Source organism: Apis cerana, linkage group LG2 (assembly GCF_029169275.1).
Source record: "Apis cerana isolate GH-2021 linkage group LG2, AcerK_1.0, whole genome shotgun sequence".
In the NCBI taxonomy this organism is placed as follows: domain Eukaryota; kingdom Metazoa; phylum Arthropoda; class Insecta; order Hymenoptera; family Apidae; genus Apis; species Apis cerana.
This window is the reverse complement of record NC_083853.1, coordinates 10,874,589-10,894,468: the sequence shown is the minus strand read 5'-3', so window position 1 is coordinate 10,894,468 and position 19,880 is coordinate 10,874,589. Positions and strand designations below refer to the sequence as shown.

Below are 19,880 nucleotides of genomic sequence, written 5' to 3'. Positions count from 1 at the left end.
TTTTAACACGAGATAAAGAAGAATAATAAAAATTCTCGCGACAAAAATTTTATAAAAGATTCCATTTTCGAACGAATTCTGTACACATTTTTATCATTTCACCTTTAAACGTTCCAAACGCAAATTCCATAAATATTCGCTATCCTCTTTTCCCTCAAACGTGATCTTCAAACGTGATTAAAGAACAATCTCTTTTTCTTCTTTTTTTGTCTTTTTTTTTTTCAGGAATAACAATTATCCAAATTCGACAACCAGATCCTGTCTTCAAATCGTCTCTCTGTCGATTGGCAATTTTTCACACGATTCCAATCCTCGGAGAGACGGGTGGGACAAGGCGAGTCTGCACAAAGGCGCATCCTCGCGAGGAAATTTATCGCGACGGGACGACGACGACGACGACGGTGAAAAGCGGCGAAGAAAGAGGATAGAAACGAGAGAGTGCACGAAGGATCCGGCAATCTCGTGAATAGCCCCGCGCCTTCCACAATCGTCGCGAATCAATTCCCAGATTGATTTTGCACCGGGTCACCGATTTCTCGGCTTTCTCCGATCGAAAGACTCTCGCACCGAAGATTCTTCTATCCACGGAATATTTTCCCGCTTGCCGAATGAAAAATGGACCGACAGGAATGCAATATACGACGGATGGTAGGTAACAGTAGCGAAACTCGCTTGTGATCACGATGTTGGTAATAAAAGTGATATTCGAAGAATTTTTTTACCTTTGAAGTTTCCCTTTGAACTCGCGTTCGTACATATATATAGAGCGTGAAAATTTATTTTTAAATTTTGGATTGAAATTCAATTTAGTAAAATTCGAATAAAAAAATCTTTAAATTTTATACATTCTCATTCGAAAAATTATCCATCCAATCCGCGTTCTTCGTTTCGGCTTCGGTTCAGAGTTCAAAGGTATCCAAAGATCGAAGCTCGCGCAAAGGAAGAGTTTAAGGTTGTTTCGCGGTTAATATAAGGCCAATGATCGAACGAGGGCTGGTTTTTTTTTTTTTTCCACGAACGTTCGTATTAACGTGGAAACGGTTCGTGCACGGATCGGGCGCGACAAATGAACGCGACAAAGGGAATCGAGCGGCGGTACGATCGGGGCAAATTGGTTTGACAACAATGTGATTTATTGCCAGCGAGAGATGATTGATATTGTATCCGCTTTTTGACCGTTCATTACCGATTGGAGTACGTACGATGATTAAACCGATCGATGGGTGTACGGCACGCGAACGAGGAATAGGAAGGAAATACGGAATATTTTCGATGATTGGATGGAGAAGAAAATTGAGAAAAATTTTAACGATAATGAAATCTAATCGAAAGAGCGCCGAACTCTTTTTCCATTTATCCTCGTGCAATAAAAAGTAGTTTTCAATCAATTAGCTTAAAATTTTGAACTCTAATTTCGAGGGATTCTTAGAAGCGCGAAACTTTACTCTTTAAAACGCTTTTTCGTTTATTTCGATATAGTTTCCAAGATACCGTACTTTCCACGACTGATCTATCCCAAAGACGAGCGATAGTCGTGATCCATAATCTTCTTAAGTATAAGAACTTTGAATTCTTATATCTCTGCAATCAATCGAGATGAAACAAAAAAAAGCTTCAATGATTTCCACTATATTCTCAATTGGTTTTGTCGACGAAATTCTCACATTTTCTTCTCACATTTCTTTTGTTTTTAATAATAAAAATCAAAGTTGTCCATACGTTGATCAATAACATTCGATATATCATTATTTCCACCACACATCTCTCTCTGAACGAAAAACTTCCGTATGAAAAAAATACCGAATACGAAACGTAGCTCGCAAAACTCTCTACCCTCGCCTTTCTACCAACCAGGGTGTGATTTAATATTCCCTGCTTATAAAACGTCCCCTTTGCGGCCAATGATCCAAAGATGGGAAGATGCACGCCCATTAGCGATGGTTTCGATGTCATTAAAAAAAAAAAAGAAGAGAAAAAAGAAAAAAAAGAAAGAAGGAAGGAAGATATAAAAGAGAGTTTGAACCGAAGCGCGATATATTTTTCAAACGGATGGGCACGCGCGAGCGCGGAAACTCGTCGCCGCGCGAATCGGGAAGCGAAAATTCCCGTGAAAGGGGTCTTTGACGGCGTCGCGAACGAGATGGGAAGAGGAGGGATCTCTTGGTGGAATCAATCCGCGGATCGGCACTCGCTTTCATTTCCATCGTGGCGTCAGCTTCATCCTGCTCGCGCGGCCTTTTGCCGTGTATAGGATTCCACGATTCCGGCCCTCCTTTGAGGCTGAATGGTCGATCGAGCCGGGCAAATCGTTTTCATAAGCTGGATCGATTAAGCCCCGGGCGATTTCGATTGAACCGATGAACCTTTAAATCCTGTGTGCACCGAGGATTTACCGTTCAGCGTTTGATTAATTGACCGTTAGGTAAGAGGAAATTGGTTTCGAGATTTCCCTCTTCCTCCCTTCTCGCTGGTTAGATTTCACGTTTTCTTAATTAAATTACATTTCATTATTGTATTCTCATATAATATAAAAATGACGGGTATTGTCCTATTCCACTTTCGTTTCCTCTTGTTCTAAGATTTCCTCATTTCTTCCTTCCCTTAATTTAATTAATCCGTTAATCGACGCACGCAACGCTTCCTGAAAGTGATCTACTCATCTTTCACTCTCGCTCTTGAATACAGCTTTTCAAGAGAGCACGCGTTAAAAAACGTTTTAACAAAGTGCGAAGAGCGACTTCGCACGTGGATTCGTAAAACGCCATCGCACCCCTTGCGCGGATATAGTGCACGGATCTTCAGAGTTCAGAAGTGCACCCTTTGCATCCGCCGAGGAAGAAATGCATTCATCCAGGGGGATGGTGGAGAGGGAGAAAGGGGGAGGGAGTGGAAGGGTATCAGAAGGATCGAGCTTCCTCCTCCTCCTCCTCCTCTTCTCTCTCCCTTTCGAACCCCCCCCCTCTCTCTCTCTCTCTCACCACTCTTTCTTTCCTTCTCTCGGTCCCTTTTTACCACCAGGGACAGGACGTTGACCTGACCTGGTGAAACACATACGGAGGTCCTTACACGGACTCTGAACCGCGTGGAACGCGGTGCACGCTCGAGAGAATGCACGATGCAATGGAGAGGGATTTTTACATCGAGTTCCGGTGTACAGAGAGAAAGAGAGAGGGAGACAGTGGTAATGGTTGGCTGGTAATGGTGGTGTCGCGTTACGTTGGCATCGTCAAAGCTGGTGAAACATCGCGGCTGGAAACCAGGCAACCAGAGATGAGAGGAGAGAGAGAGAGGGAGGGAGGAGAGAGTCAAGACTCCCGTTGCGGGAGTCTTCTCTTTCTCTCGTCTCTTTCCTCTTCCTTCTTCCTTCCTTCCTTCTTTTCTTTCTTTCATTCTACCTACTACTATCCCCCCTGTATAATCTCGCGTCTCGCGCGATCGCGGCTTTCACGTCTTTCAAACAGCCGGTTTATTTGCGCCGCGCAACGGGTGCAGGACGAGGCTATGCAAATTGTACGAGGCCCGTGCCCGCGAGAACCTCCGTCCTTTGAACCTTATCGAACCGACTGGACCGAGTCGGGATCGTGAATTATTCACGGGGGTCGCTCGATGGAATGATTCGTCCTCCATAGGGGAGTGGGGGGAGGAGACGCGTTTCTGACGGAGGGGCAGATTATGAACGTTTTCTATCTTTCCTTATGCGATATTTATTTCGTAATTATTCCTTCCTCTATTATTTTCTTCCGTTTAAATTTACCCAGATATCTCCTTCCTTCTCGATCATTTAAATGCAGGGGCGTTGAATCGAACAAGTTGTCAATTTTACCATTGCACTCTCCACTCCTTAATTCGGCCTAGTCGATATTGGTTCCGATCAATTATCTCCGTCGATATCTCTACACGGCGTATTTTTGATCGGAGGGATGAGTGGCGACCGATCGGCTCGGATAAAAGGGGATGGAAGTCGGGAGGGGTTGGAATTCCGGGTTATCGGGTTCGAATATAATCGGGGTATAGAGCGATCGAGAATTCGTAACGCGTCAACGATACTGCGCGCCGTGGTTATTCGGGTGCATTGATCCGGTCAAATGCAGGGCGGTGAATGCGTTAAGTGCAGTCTTATATGGGTGAAGTGGGGAAGGGTGCACCGTGTGGCCGGAATAGTGTGTAACGCGGCGAGGGAAAGGGGTTACACGGTCTTGGAGGGGTATCTTTGGATTGGATGGAGATGGAAGGAGAAAGTGAGGGAGAAAAGTGTGCGGAGAGAGGGAGAGAATACCATACTTTATGAATACACCACCATTCACCCCGCTTATTACTTCCTATACAGGCCGATCCTCGGCTGTGGCACAGGCTACAGCTGCGGATATCGTTATTTCGTGTTAGGTGATTTTATTTGTTAAGTTTTTCTCGTTATTCCTAAGATTTATTCATTTTTTTAATTTAATCGAATTCAAATGGATCGATGAACGAATAAAACTTAACCTCTCAACGCGAATGAGTACATCTATTGATAGATGTATTATCGCATTAATGAAAAGAAAATCAAAACTGTTTTATATTTAATTCAATTCGAAGAATAATATCAAAAATATATTCTTAACATTTACGACAGACTTCTCCACGGGATAAAAGAAATTACAATAATCTTTTTCTTTCATCTTTTCTCAAAGATCTCCCCTGGCCAGACCTGTCCCAGTCACGGGAATCGGCCTGTACATCAACTTGTTTCTTTGGATTACGCATATATGTACGAACACGCTCGCGTGAAAATGAGAAAGAGATGGAAATACCATGCATCGTCACCATCGTCGCGTATTGATAAACATTCTACGTATGGAAATAACACACGTGCAACCCCCCTTTGATGCGTTGCGGTCGCGTACGCGTAAACACGTTCTTACTTCCCGGTTGCGGCCGTGCACCGTTTCGCTTCTTGATCAATGCCTACCCTCCTCGAGTGTTTTCGTTATTCAAAATCGTTGGCTGGAGGTTGTTAGCCTCTTGAGTAGTGAGTTGGCCTCTTTACCTGCGCCAATCTTTCGTTATTGTACACGCTCGTGGTTTCGACGTTACTGTTCTTTAGTACCATGGGACCAGGTGTTTAACGGAAGTTGGGAATAGTTGGGTTCTAGACATTCGACAATTTCCGCGTATTTTATCGACAATTTGACCGAGTTTCTATCTGCGTTTAGATTTCCTATCAATTCTCGCAGGTGGATCGTGATTCTTTGTCCTTATTAAGTATATTGAATTTATTTTTCAAAAGGAATAAGAATGCTCGAGTCGAATTTCTCATCTTGATCCATTGAAAATTGAAGAATTGTAAAAGAGAAAGAGAGAGAGAGAGAAATAAAAATTGTGAAGGAACTTTCTATAAAAATCGGGATACGTCTGATAAAAGGATTGAAACGTATGAAATATTCGAGGCATTCTCGGCCGGAATTTCTTATTCCACGAAAGTAGGAAGGGCGGCTCGCGTGCGAAATCGTTGCTCCTTCGCTATTTCTTCGCTCGTCTAATCGTCTGACAGAACGATGAATATTTCAAGAAAATCCTCCCTTTCGACGAGACGTTGATCGCGGTCGATAAATAACGAAACATTTTCAGGACCCGGGTCAACCAACCCTGATCGCTTCGAAAACGCTTCTTTCTCACCCCCTCCCCCGAAGCCTCGATCCGATATTACACCTTACTCTCCCTTAAAATCAAATAACCGAAGGAAAAAAATTACTTTAACCCCTTCTCCGAACGAACAAAGTTTTCAAGCTTCCATTCGCCCATGAATTCAATCATCCGAGGTAAACCCTGCGATTCCTCCTCCAATTCCACTTGCTCACTCATTCGCTCGTGCGCATAAACATTTTTTCCATCTCTCGGTCGCTCAATCACTCCCTTGTTTACCGATTCGCACAAAAGCGCTCTATTTTTTTTTCTTTTTTCTATCTTCCGCTCGCTCGTCATTCGTTCATTTGTCCACTCCCCCGCTCCTGTTTCTCCATCCGCCTCGAATATATCAGCGCGATTTCCATCGATCCGTGGATCCAGCGTCCGCGCGAACCCGCGAAATTTCGAGGCTGAATTTTATCGACGGCTCGCGGGGGCCGGTGGCGGAGGATCGCCCATGGCGTAGGATTAACAACCGGATAATGAAGTCAGTGTTTCATGCCCTGTGAAATTGCGCTCGGGCGCTCCGCCCGCCATTCGATTCTCGCTTTGATTGCGCCATGGGCGAGAGCGCAATGCCCATAAACCGGTCCACCGTTGAGCACCACATCGCGAGAGAGAGAGAGAGGGGGGCCTTCCCCGTGAAAACCATCGCCACGAACCCACGCCACACCCTTCCCCCCCTGGATTTTCCGAAATTTCCCAGCTTTTCCGCCCGAATCACGCGCTTCCAAACCGTGCGCGAGCTGCCATTTCGCTTTACGGACCTTTCACGCCGTATTACGCCCGGGCTTTCCGACGTGTTTTTTGAAAATTCCTACCGCTAAAACCATTACCGCTGACGGATGTTTCGTGTTGGAACTGTGTTTTTTTTCTCCTTTTTTCTTTTTTTTTTAGGGTCGTTGGTCTCTTGGGATACTCGCCACGATTATTTCCCTGTTTTTCGAATGTTTGTTCATTTGTTCGTTTCGCGTGGTTAATTGAAATTTGCGAGGATGGTTGAAGTTGGTTTCTTATTTAGTTAATTAATTTGTGATATTTTTTTTAAAAGCGTCGAGTAATTTATTAGCTCCGTTGGTGAAGGTCTATCGATTCATCGATAATGAAATTTGATTCGTAATATTATTATTACTTCAATTATTGCTTCCATCCTATATTCGAACTACCCTCCCCCCCGGCCAATAATTCTCGATTACAGAACATTTGCATGGACGGTTCTCGTTCCTTTATCGCGAAAATCTAATAAATTTCCACGAATATTACCGCAACAACGCAAAAATTCCGCACAATGTAAGTTCAAAGCCGATACAAACGCGGCCCCGGTTAATTCAATATACCGGTGGCCATCGATCAACGTGTCCCGTTTCCCAATTAAAATAAGACCCGGTCGATTTTCATGTAAATTCGAGAAATCCATAATGGCACGCCGCCGGTTTTACCCCGGCCGTTCAATAAATCGAGAGGAGTCGCAATCACCGTGGCTTTCAGTCCGCCCCCTCGTCAAGGGGTGCCCGTTGTCCATGGAGATGACGATGATGATGACGACGACCGATGATTATCATCATTGTGGCCCCCGAGTCCGATATCTCGCTGCAACCGCGATCATATACCTCGATTTTGGGGCTGTACTCCACGCGCCCTCTCTCTCGCTCTCTCTCTGTACTTTCTGTCTTTTCATTATATGAAGCATAATGAAGCAGCCCCGGGTAAAAGCAATTATCTGTACGAACCGACGTTTTCATTACGCGTTATTTGTCAGCCGGTGCGGTCGCGCGATCGTTATTACAGAATTCATCGGAATTAGACGATTTCTGTGCTACGCCTAATGATGGATCGGGGACCCACCCGAGAGGAAGTTGGCCAGCTGAAACAAACCCTTTCCAAAGGCATGGTGAATCATCTCGATGATTTCTCTCGCGCGAGAGAGGGTGTGCATGATCCGGATGACAGTCTTCCTATTGCATACCACGAACTCGTCCCATGTTTCATTTCTGCACATGCTTGAAAATTGTCAAGTACTTTCCTATCGTTCTCCATTTTGTAAACCGTATAGAAAGGGGAGGAAAAATATAAAAAGAGCATTTTCCGATAGCAGGCTCCAAATTGCTCCGATTCGAAACGTTGGAAAAATGGAAGAATGATTGCCTTTTGTTTCATCTCTGCCTGAAAATTATAAAGTACTTTTCTGCCATTTTGGTTCGTTCTCCAAACCGTGTAGGAAGAATCGCGGATATTTCTCGATAGCAGGCTCCAAATTGCTCCAATTCGAAAGATGGAAGAATGATTGCCCTTTGTTTCATTTCTGCCTGAAAATTATAAAGTACTTTTCTGTCATTTCTCCAAATCGTAGAGAAAGAAAAGGATAGATTTTGAAAATAAAAAAAGAATCGTGAATATTTTCCGATAGCAGCTTCCAAATTGCTGCAATTCGAAACATTCGAAAGATGGGAGAATAATTGCCCTTTCATTTCTGCTTGAAAATTACAAAGTACTTTTCTACCATTTTTGTTAATTCTCCAAACTATATAACTACATAAAGGAAAGAAGAGAGAAAAATAAAAAAAGAATCACAAATATTTCCCGATACCAGGCTCCAAATTGTTCCAATTATTCGAAATGTTCAAAAGGTGAAAGAATGATTGCCCTTTGTTCCATTTCTGCACATGTTTATATAAAATTATAAAATACTTTCCTATCGTTTCTCCATTCTCCAAATCATGTAGAAAGGAAAGGAGAGGAAAAATAAAAAAAAGAATCGCGAATATTTCCCGATACCAGGCTCCAAATTGCTCCCGTTGGAAAGAAGGATTACAGGCCCGCAATCCCCAGAAACGGCAACGACCAAAACCCGATCCATCGAAATTAAAGCATCCGCTCGAAAATCCCAGATTTATACCCATCTGGGACCTCGCGCTCGATGATCTCGGTCACCGCGACTCCATGATTCCCGCTTTCGACTACGCCTTTCCTCTCTCTCTTTCACTCTCTCGCCCTCTTCGGCTTTCGAACATTGGTTCCGGCCAATACGGGATGATGAACTACGTGGATTGAAAGCGATCACGGGTGTTAACAGCGTTATAACATCCGCTGGTGATATTGCAACGGTTACGTGCGGTGTTTCGCGTGGCGGGAGGTCGCACGGGGGTCACGAAAATCCGCGTGTAACGCAGGGTCGATCGAAAATCGAGGCGTAGGAGAGAGTGGTTCGAGAATCGAATTTATCGTTATCGAGAAAATTCAGTTATCAGAATTTTTTCGAATGGATCTCCTTTCCACGCCCCACTTTTTTCCACCTGGCCATCGGCGCGTTTCTTCGCGAGCTCAATCGCGCCCCTATCAGCGTAGAGTAGTTTTCATCCCTCCACGGGACGCGTGCGATCGATTTGATCTTGTTTACCGATAAATCTGGGCCTTGAAATGCTGAAATTCGCGGGTTCGTGCTTTGCGTCTTGCGTCCGTGATCCTTGCGTCTTTTTGGATAATCATCCCAAAGCATATTGTCCAATTAACCATAATTCTATATTTAAATCCGAATAATTTCGTAGAGTGAATCGCGGAAGGATCGTTAGATCTCTTAATTCGTCTTCGAAGCGATTTTCCACGATGAAGAAACGGACAGAGGTTAACTAGATGATCACCAAAGAAATCCATTAGCGCGTTTGAAACGGAATACCGTTTGCCGCTCGACGTTTTCCGTTTCACCTGCCACGGGCAACAAGCGGCTATGAACTGACAGCGGACGAAAGCAACGCTGATAGCTTTCTGGTTTTGAGTTTCCCCGTGGCGCGAAATGTGATCCCCGTGCGTCTCGTGATTCGCGCCGTTGTACACAAACATGTAGGTGTACACTCTCGCTCGAAACACTCTTGGAATAATATTCTTCACGCGCGAAAAAGAGAATAGAAATATCGGTGAATTGATTGTCTTTCTAAAATAATTTTTCTTATCCAAGGAACGTAAAAATAAGTTTCAGATTTTCAAATTTTCTAGGACACGAGCACGTATCGTTACAAATCTAGAAATAGACAGCGGCAGAACTAGCTACAAATCAGAGAAATATCCAATCGTTTATCTAATTTATCAAATTCTCGTTGAAAATTACTTCTCATTCTTATATTTTTCACCTTACAATTTAAGAATGTTAACGTAGAAATAATTTGAAAGAACGGTCGCATCGTTTGAAATTCGTGATTTATTACCGAGTATTAAATTATTTTATTAGAAATGGGTCCTAAGAAACTAGTACATAGACAAACGAAGGTCTTTTACGTGGAAAGCTGGGACGATTCGAAGTCGAAGGCTAAAGAACGAGCGTTTCGCGCTACTTTATTACGAATTAAGCGCAATCCCGCGGCTGGTGGAAAAGCGCGCGGTCGTAAACCGCGAATAATTTATGGTCACGGAGTATCCGCGATGCCGTGCGCCGACGTAATTTTTCCGCGATGTCTGATGGCCGTACGGGTAGTTTAAAGCCCCGTTGGATGATATCGAAAGAAGCGTTCATAATACGAACGGGGAAGGTTTGCTTAGAGCTAAACGATTTCGAAATTGGCTTCTGGGAGAAGTTCTCTTTTATGGGAGCTTTGGCTTTTAGAGATTCGTTTGGTGGAGTGGTTTCGAACACCATCTTCCTTCCATGGAATCCTCTTGCGAGTATTTAGTCATTTTTGCTACGATATGATTTATTTATTGGCCACGATGAAATTTAATATCGATGAAAATGACGATACGATTTATAAATTCTTGGAAAGTATTTAATCTTTTTATCAAAATTGACGGTATATCGATTCAAAAGTAACAAATGTAATTGTTATATTTATATATTTATTATAAATCTTTTAATCTCTCAGCAATAGATCAGATCACTTTCGAAGACCAAAAAAAAAATCATTATATTGAATATCTATAATAGATTTAGAACTATAATAATGAACAATATATCCAGAAAAATTAAAATAAAGTAATTCGCTCACACTTCGGGCTAATTATTAAAATTTCGCGAGAATCGATAGTTATATTATCACTATAAATCAATTAAAAATACCTGCTTTCTTTAATCTTAACAATCTTAACAATTCTCCAAAAGAAAAGAAAAAAAGTACGCTCAATTTATCGCTATCTATTATCAGTCTATTATTCTCCCAACGATGATTCCATCTTGCCCGACGATTCCTCCTCGTTTTTTCCGCCAAACAAAAGGCAGGGGTGGGCTGCACCCTCTTTGATCCTGTTCCTCCGCATTTGCGCGCGCGCACGCACGAGTACACACGTACACGTACGAGCAATAATGCGGCGATACTGTAGTCGGTGCTTAGTAGTCGTATTATCGTGATCCGTGTTTGACCACGGTTCGCAGCCGCGGCTGTTTGCGCGATACACATCCGCGCAGATTGCTACCAGTCGGATCACGGTATCGGGTCTGATGTATCGTTAAGATATCGAACGTGATATCAACCGTCGAATATGTCCGCAGCACGTGTACGTACCTGGTAACGATCATGGCCGGAACGTTTCAAACAGGGAATCGCAGACATCGATTCCCAAGCGGTTGGAGGAACCGCTCCAAAGCCGGGGAAACCGTTTCCACGTGATCATCTGAAATTATATCCAGCGACTTTCAATCGATTCTTTCTTTTTCTTCGGGAATCCTCGTCGTCGCGCTCGAAATCCTCGCGAAATGTAAATTTTTAAATATTCTTATTTTAATACGATCTTAATGAACTGTACATCTGGAATTATATCGAATGATTTTCAATGCAGGCGTTTAACGATTTTTAACGGATCGATTCTTTCTTTTAAAATCTTTGTGGTCCTCATTATGTATAAACGAAATTTTAAATGTTGAAATATAGTCTTTTAGTTTCAAAATTCTTAATTTAATACAGTCTCGATGAATGTAATATAATAAATTATTCTAAATATTTAAAGTTTCTCTTCAGAGAGCTTTTTGGATCGTTTTTATACATTTTCATTTAATTGGAAGGAAGAAAATTAAAATTTATATCGAAACACGTTGTTCAAAATATTTCCAATTTTATTATAAAATCTTCTCGACGAAGTAAAAATTCTGAACGAAACGTCCAATTAAATTTCTCTTCAAAGATTGCATTTCGTACGCTATTAAATTTCGTAGAAAAATTAAAGTACACGCTGTCCGTTTCAAAATATCGCAAAATTTAATTTGCTCGCCGATAAGATAAAAAATTCTCAACAAAAAAGAGAAAGTGTCTCTTGGAGAACAGTTCGACGATTTGCTTTTATACGCCGCCTATCAAATCAGCCGGAAGGATAAAAAAGAGAGAAAGAGAGAGAGAGAGAGAGAGAAAAGAATCATTTCGCATCGGATAGCGAACGAGCTCTTCGTAGAAGAGTGTCCACGTATATAAATTGTCTGTCCAGAATCGTCGAGAATGGGAAAATTTTTACGTAGCTCGATCGTTCGTTTCGCGAACGTTTCAAAGGGGGTGGCTCTCCCTCTCTCCCTCTCTTTCTCTCCCTCCTTCGCGAAAAGAGAGGAGCATCCGTTACGCGTACACGCGTGCATGCACGGCCGAGATACGAGGCCTCTTTACGAGCAATATCTAATGGATTGCATCGGCCGAGCGCAAACGTTAAATTTGACGTTCACGATTATTGCGGCCCTCCGGGGAGGCGCAGCGCGAATACGCGACACTGGAGGTTGGAGGAACACGGGGGGGAGGGAGAGGGTGGGACGACGTTAATTTTATAATCCTGGCGAAAAAGTTACGACCCTCCGAGTCGACCGAGTCCGGATCTCTCTTTCTCCTCGCTTCCACCCTCCCCTCGCTTTTATACCCTTCAACCCCTTCTCCGCCATTCCGCTCGACGCTTTGTCACGTTCTATAGCTGGATCTCGTGGCAACGCCACGAATAATCTCGCGAATATATGCTTCTTCTGATAGGATTTTCCCCGATCTTTCCCTCGCCCTCTCCCTTTTTATTTTTTCCTTCTCGTCGGGAAATATTCGACGGTGATTGGGTTTCGTTGACGAGCGGCTTCGAAACGATGGCCTCGCAGCCGAGTTTTTTTCAATCTCGGTCGGCTCGAGAAATTTGGAATTAGTAGAGTAAAGCGCGAGTTTGTTTATTATCTAGACTTGTCTACGAGAAAGTAATAAGTTTCTTCGATAAAAAATTGCGCAAAAATTTTAAATCGACGCAATTAAATATTAAATTGACGCGATTATTATTACCCTTCACCCATCAAAAGGCGCGGTTACGCGTAAAAATCTTTGGAATTCAATCTGAGAGAATGAAAGGTATAATGGCAAAAAGCCACCGAGCGTTCTCTCAAAGACTTCCAAGTCCATTAAAATAACACGGACGCGTCCCTTGAAACGAATCCCTTGCCACGGATCCTCCCTTCCAAAAATATTTTCGCAATCACGCAAATTACCACATTGAGAACCTCTCAATTCCCTCGATCCTTCGTCCATCGTTCACAGAGTTTCTCGCAGAGGTCGCGCGCACTTCTCACCCCTTCGCGGCGTAACCGGTAAGTCGAAAGGGTTATATGCAATATTTATAAGCAAGCCGCTTTACGCGCTCTCCGTCAAGTTTAACGGAATTACGCGTTAACGGCCGATGCTTAAGAAACTCGGCTTTGACGGTGGAAACACGGGCGAGGGGATGGTTTCTCCAGCATGGCGTGTCTCGTCGAGCCGCGGCTCTCTTTAACCCCTCTCCCTTCCGGTTTATTCCGCGACGTCGGGCCAGAGAGAGGAAATTCTCTCGCGAGCTATTCTTTCGTTTTATTGTTTATTCAGAAACTCGTTAGAATTTCATGGCGGCGGCCGTTTACGCCGCGCGCCATCTCTCTCTTTCTCTCTCTCTCTCTTTTTCTATCTCTTTATCTCTCTCTCCACCGTTTACAAGGGGGTGTAAGCGGCTTTTTTTCGCGTCCACGGAGCACAAAGGGCTACACCGAAGCTGCTCGCTTTTTGACCGTGCTCGTCGTCGCCCGCTTAGCCTTCACGACGAATAATTAACGCGGTATCAAAAGGGATTATGAAAATTCCGCGCGCCGCGGAACGCTCAACGGGTCTTGCTCTTGGATCGTGCGAAAGGAGGAAATCTTATTGCGCTAATGTGCGAGACCGATTTCTCCGATGGATTTCTTGCGATGGAAATGTTATTAGTTTAATAATCGTGGAAGAAAAGGATTTTTAGAAAAGGGATTGGAAAAGTTTGGGGAAATTCTTTTTTTTTTCAAGCGTGTGCATCTATGTCGGATATAGAAAGGATAGAAGAAGAATAAAGGAATATATCATTTAATCGGATACAATAAACGGAAAGAAATACGTAAAAACACGTATTCTTCTACGGTATATTAAATTTTCCTTAAAAAACGCAATCTTTTTATAGCGTTATAATATTACGCTAACATAAATTGTAAGCAAAATTATATATATATATATAAACATCGGGACGTACGATACGTAATAAATTAAATAAATTTCATCTCCTCGAATCGTTCTTCCATATTTCCCGCAGCGAACGCGGGTCTTTTAATTGATTTCTCAACGCTTCTCTACTTAACCTCCATTTTCGCCACTCCCCCTTCCCTTAAAGGGAATACCGTAACCGCTTAGCAACCGAGTAAAAAGCCACCCTCCGAGCATTCCCCCCTCGTTCCACTAAAGAAAGAAAGAAAGAAAGAAAAAAAGTACCCAAACTACACGCGATAAACCAACCAGATATTCGTCAAAGAGGAGGAGCCTGTATTATTCCCAGACGAAAATTCCTGCCTCCTGCCTCCCTTACGACGAATGCTCTTCCTCTCGCGTTCTCGATATACGGAACACGGTTTCGAAAGCGGATCGTTGCCACGATGTCGCAGTAATGAGTGCATCATCCCCCATTATGCAAGGGGGGAGAGGGGCCGGGAGGATGCTCCATCCACGAAATCGATGCGAGCTCATAATCACGGGGACAAAGCGGTGCGCGCTCCGGAAATGACGATCCTCGAGCAGCTTCCTTCTGCCTTCTGCGATGTCCTCGGGAGGACGCACAATGGCGGCCGTAATACGGATCGGCAGGAAGCCGAGGACGGCGTTGTCGCGTCTCTCCGCGAGTCGCATCGGGCACAAAAGCTCGACAGCATCTAGGTAATAACTTGGGGTAATCATCGACCAACCAACTCCCCCTCCCTTTTCTCCTCCGCCTCGAAGGAGTGCGTGACTGTTGTTCGTATCGCGGGAATATATGTATGGGATGGTAATCACTCCTGAAATAATTCGTTTCCTTCTAAGGGAGGGGGAGAAGATCGAACGAAGCGAACGAATCGAGGAGGAATGGACTTTTCTGGGGTGAGAAAAGGTTTCTCATCTCTGGATCTATCGGTGAATCTTGTATTATGTTTGTAATGATTTCGACGAGATTGGATGATTTGTTGTATGAGGAATGTAAACGTGACGCGCAGAAAGATGTTTGATAATTGATATATGGTCGTTTTGCACGAATATTCTCAATCTGTTGAGGAAGATATATTATATTAAATCCGTCCACAATAAAAAAATCAATATTAGATATTTATCACGTCGATTTCTATAACCATTACTATTCTTACTAGAAAATGTTCTGACGTTCTTAATACTTTCTTGTGAAGAATATCACGTTGTATCAATTGCTGCAAAAAAAAATTTAATGACACAATTGCTGAAAAAAACATCGAAACAAGCTCTCTCTCCTCCGAAATTCATTCGGCCTGCAAAATTTTTTGCTATCAACGATAACAATTTCATAAAACGAGATAATAACGTCTGAATGAGCCCATTTTGAAAATGATTTTCTTGTCGTACGAAGAATTCGAAAGAATAAGACGAGAGGGAAAGTCGAAGATGGAAAGTTACTTTACGATAATTATTACCTTCGCTCTGGACGTGTTCTCGAAGACGCAGTGACGGCGTTGTCGAGGCCGATTTTACGCTGCGAAGCGCGTATTCGAGCGAGGGGAAAAAACGCGATCGTACGCGATGCGAAACCCGCGAGCAGGAGGAGGAGGATCCTCTCTTGTGTGTCGGTGGCGTCGCGGCGTCATTACTCCCCCTCTCTGGCCGAAGGACGACGCCGTGATTTTAATTACGCGGATGAAAGTGCGTCCTTCCTACGCTCGCTCGCCTCTTTAAATGGAGCAGCGCGTGACACACATGTGCCCGAGATGCCTCTTCTCGTTGTGTGTGGAAAAAAACAGGCTGGTGGAAATGAAGACGAGCAAATAGCGGCGTTTATCGGACCCTGTCTTTCAACGGTGTTAAACAGGCTTTTTTATTCCGTTCGGTGAATAGAGCTGAAAGATGATAGGGCTGAATGCTTGGGATTTATTATTATTATTATTATTATTTCATTTCCTTTGATGCAAATAAATTTTACGATCGAAAATTGGAACGGAAAAGCGTAGAATCTTTGTATAAAAAATGAGATTTTATTTACAAGGGGACAAAATTCTAATTATCGTGGATATTGTTCTCACTTCGACATCGAAAATAAAACGAATTTGATTAATGGCTTCTACTTTTCGAATAATCGAAAAGCACCATCATATTACCCGTAAACAAAATCCAATTATAATTCGACGATGAATAATACACGGCTCTATAATTCAAGACTACTTAATTCGAGACAGGATTTAATGGAATATTAATTAACAGAATTCAATCAACCTGAATATCCTCTCCCCCGGATCACCCGCACACTCCCTCCACGATGTACGATGAAGCAAAGAGCATGATCGCAACGAGGTGAACGAGACGGTGACTTTTTCCCAACGTGAAATTCAAGTTAGATTGTAAAACTGCATCAAGATTATTGCCACTGGAACAACCCCCTTCGTTCCACAAAAACCGTTTTGCCCGCGATTAACCTATTAACCCCGTGCTCGCTTCTTACACGATTCTTCTACGAACTACCCTTCTTTCCATAATAACGCCATTCTCCAATAATCTTAACTACCCTTAGAAGTAAGGAAGCACTTCCACTAATCAAACAACTTTCCTCCCTCTCCGAGCCCTAAAAGAAACGAAAGAATCTCGCAGTTTCTTTCGACCCAGTTTTACGCCCAGTCAACAGTATATCGTACGGGGTGTTCCAGGTTTAAGACTAAGTCAAACTCTGTCAAGATTATTCCACTCTAAGAGTAAATCTCAAAGTAAACGAAAAAATGTTGGAAATAGAAATTCGAAGATACTTTAAGCGATACTTGCGTGTAGTTTTATTCGATTACTAATTTTTTTGTTTAATTATTATTACATTCCAACGTCACATAAATGCACGGTATCTTATTAATTTTTATTAGAGATTATAGCAACGACAATTGCATTGTAACATATTATTTTTACACTTACTTTAAAATCCTCTTCTCGATAAGAGCTAAAAATCGTTGATCTATATTTCACCCGTGTTATATCCCGTAATAACCGTGCCTCTCACTTTTTCCCTCGAATTTCATATTTCGTTCGCGAACAACAAACAAACGTAACGTTCTTTCGCTTATTTAAACGTATCGAGGACAAAGTTTGATCCCATAAACGTAAAACGCTCTGTACACACCGGTATTCCCCCTACGAGCCACCCCCCTCCCTCCCTCCCTGTGTAAAACCATTCAACCCTGCCAACGAACGGTTCCTACCCCAGGTCGTTTACCAAAGAAGAAGCTTCCAGACTTCGCGCGAGAGAGAGAGGGAGAGTTTCGCGAAACTTTTCGATCCCTCGTCTTTAAAAGATAGGACATTGCCCCGGGGTGCTCGCGAAAGGGGTTTGGTACCACTGGCATAGATGCATAAACGAGCAGCAGGCACGCACACGGTTGCAGGCAGCCGGTGAGGGACAGGCCGCGGGACACACGCGTGTTTACGTGCGTGTGGACGAACGAGACGAGCACGTATCCACGTTACATGCAAATAAATATGCCATGCGGGGTGGTGGGAGGTGGCGAGGCAGGGCGCGGGCAGGGTGCAACAATAGGCCCTCACCGGTTGCCATGGTGACACCATCAATCCCTTAGCAACAGCTTGAGATCTTAAAGCCGAGGATTCGCTGCGACTCGCGCGGATCATTTAATGACGCCACCACCACCACCACCATCAGGGATGAAAGGGTTAACCGATAGATTTTCGAATTACTTCCCTTGTTGCGATGCAAGATTTTTACGTAGAGGGGATGGGAGATCGAGGGTCGATGAACTTGAGAAGGTGACGAGTTTCTCTTCTTTGATTCTGTTAGCGGTGATATTTTTAATTTATATCGTACGTGTAGCCTGCGTGCGTCGACTTGACAAATTTTTGGAGATTATTTTATTCCATCGCGGGAAAAACGATGGAAACTTTTTATCCGTCGGAAGACGAGAAATTCTTCGTATAAATCGGGACGCGGGCTTTAATCAGTGCGGCTCGCATTATCAAATTTCCATGCTTCCGCTCTGCCTCTCCTCTTTTCGTTCTTTTTCCGCGGTTATCGCGTCGAGACGTGACGAAATACGTTTCCCACTGCTTCCCAAGCCTGCAAGTACGTGACGAAGATAATGATTTATAAACAAGCAAAAAAAAAGAAAAAATAGAAAATATAAAAAAATAATCTCTTGTTATCACCTAATGAATTCATAAAATTTCGTTTTACGCATATATTCGTATCATTTAATCGATTCAATTATAATCTCGATGATATCTTGGTGATAATTAAAAACAATTTTAAAAATCAACATGATGATCATTCCGCGATTTGATGGCCATCACCTTTCTTCGCCATTTCCGCCCAATTTTACTTCCATCCGCGGGAAAACGATAAGAGCGATTAAACTCGACTCGAAAGGAGAGAAAGGAAGTCGGCATTCCTCTCGTCCCTCCACTCCCTTCCTTCCCTGTATCCAAACGCGTGCAGGTAATTCTCTCGATGTGCGACGTGACTCACCCGTCGGCGTAATTACGTATTAATCGCGCGAAAATTTCGGCCAGCTTCCTTCCGCGGCGGATCTCTCGCGCGAAAAGGAGCGAGAGTTGCCGACGGCTGACGACCGGACGCGCCGCTTTTATCAGATTCCAAGTTGAATCCGGGTCGGTCTTCTTCCCTTCTCCAGAGATTCCACGGTTAATTAACCGTGTCCGAGGAGGAGAAAGGGAAATGGAACCTTCGCGAACCTGTCCGTCAACATTTTTTTTCTTCCGTCCCTTGGATTTATGTTAATTTAATTAACGCCGCCAACTCGAGAGGAATGATACCGGAACAGGCGCGTTATTATCTGTTCCTCTCTTTTTCTCAGAAGGAATAACCGTTCAAGAAAAATGTCAATTTATTTATTTAAAAAAAATAATTCTCCTCCACTTTTTATCCGCGATTAATATTCCGTTAATTTGCCTTTGGCAAAATCGAATCGCTTATTAGAGCATTCCCGTGTCAGAACACGGTGTCAGAACATCCGTGACGCGAAGATAGGGAGCCATAACCAGAAACCCGTAGCCTCTTAGTCAATGGGTCGATACTCGAATGCGCCAATGCACTCGGCGCCAGCCAATGCGCTACCGATAGCCCCCGAATTCAATTCAGCTAATACCGTCTTACTGTCCTCGTAACAGATCCTCCACCAATCCACCGACCAACGTTCAATGAATCCGGATCAACGCGTCGTCGCCTCGCCTCTTGCTCCAAGGAAAACGAGTGCTTCCGTTTCGCTCGTTCACTCTGTTTTCGATCGATTCCACTTCACATCGAAAACTAAATATTATATTATCCTAAATTCCATCCAGCTTCCTTTCGTTAAAAAAAGTATGTCACAAACTTTCCAACAACGCCCATCTCCGCTTAACCCCTACCCACATCTCCTCTTAACCCGAGCTTTTGCCTCGGACTTGGAAATTGGCAGAACGTTTCGCGGCCCCATGGATCGGGCATTGATTAATGGCGCGCCTGTTGCAGTCCCGGTTACAATGCAATTTGCTTTGCACCGGGACGCGGTATACGTATCCCGCGCTTGCATTTCGCTTGTTTGTATTTTGAGGGTGGCTAGGCAGAGAGAGAGGAAGAGAGAGAGGGGGAGCACGGTCGAGGGAGAGGAGACGATGAAAACGGGAGGGTTTCGGCGATCGGCGATCCGCCGGTATTTGCAGCCCAAGTGACAAAGCCGTGACAAGAGTGACACGGTGGCATGGAACGGACGACAACTAATTAATCATCCTGCGGAACTGGACATCGCGCACGTACGAGCC

General features: G+C 43.6%; 2 protein-coding genes across 2 annotated transcripts in view; both read left to right on the top strand.

The window, feature by feature from the left end:
* LOC107996622 (SUMO-activating enzyme subunit 1) overlaps positions 1 to 713 on the top strand; it is a 68,245-nt gene extending 67,532 nt beyond the window's left edge. Inside the window, exon 8 of the mRNA XM_062071133.1 lies at positions 226 to 713. The gene's annotated coding sequence lies outside the window, so the exon portion shown is untranslated. The remainder of the gene's footprint in view (positions 1 to 225) is intronic.
* Positions 509 to 19,880, top strand: part of LOC107996829 (uncharacterized) — a 50,591-nt gene continuing 31,219 nt past the window's right edge. Inside the window, exon 1 of the mRNA XM_028666171.2 lies at positions 509 to 648. The gene's annotated coding sequence lies outside the window, so the exon portion shown is untranslated. The remainder of the gene's footprint in view (positions 649 to 19,880) is intronic.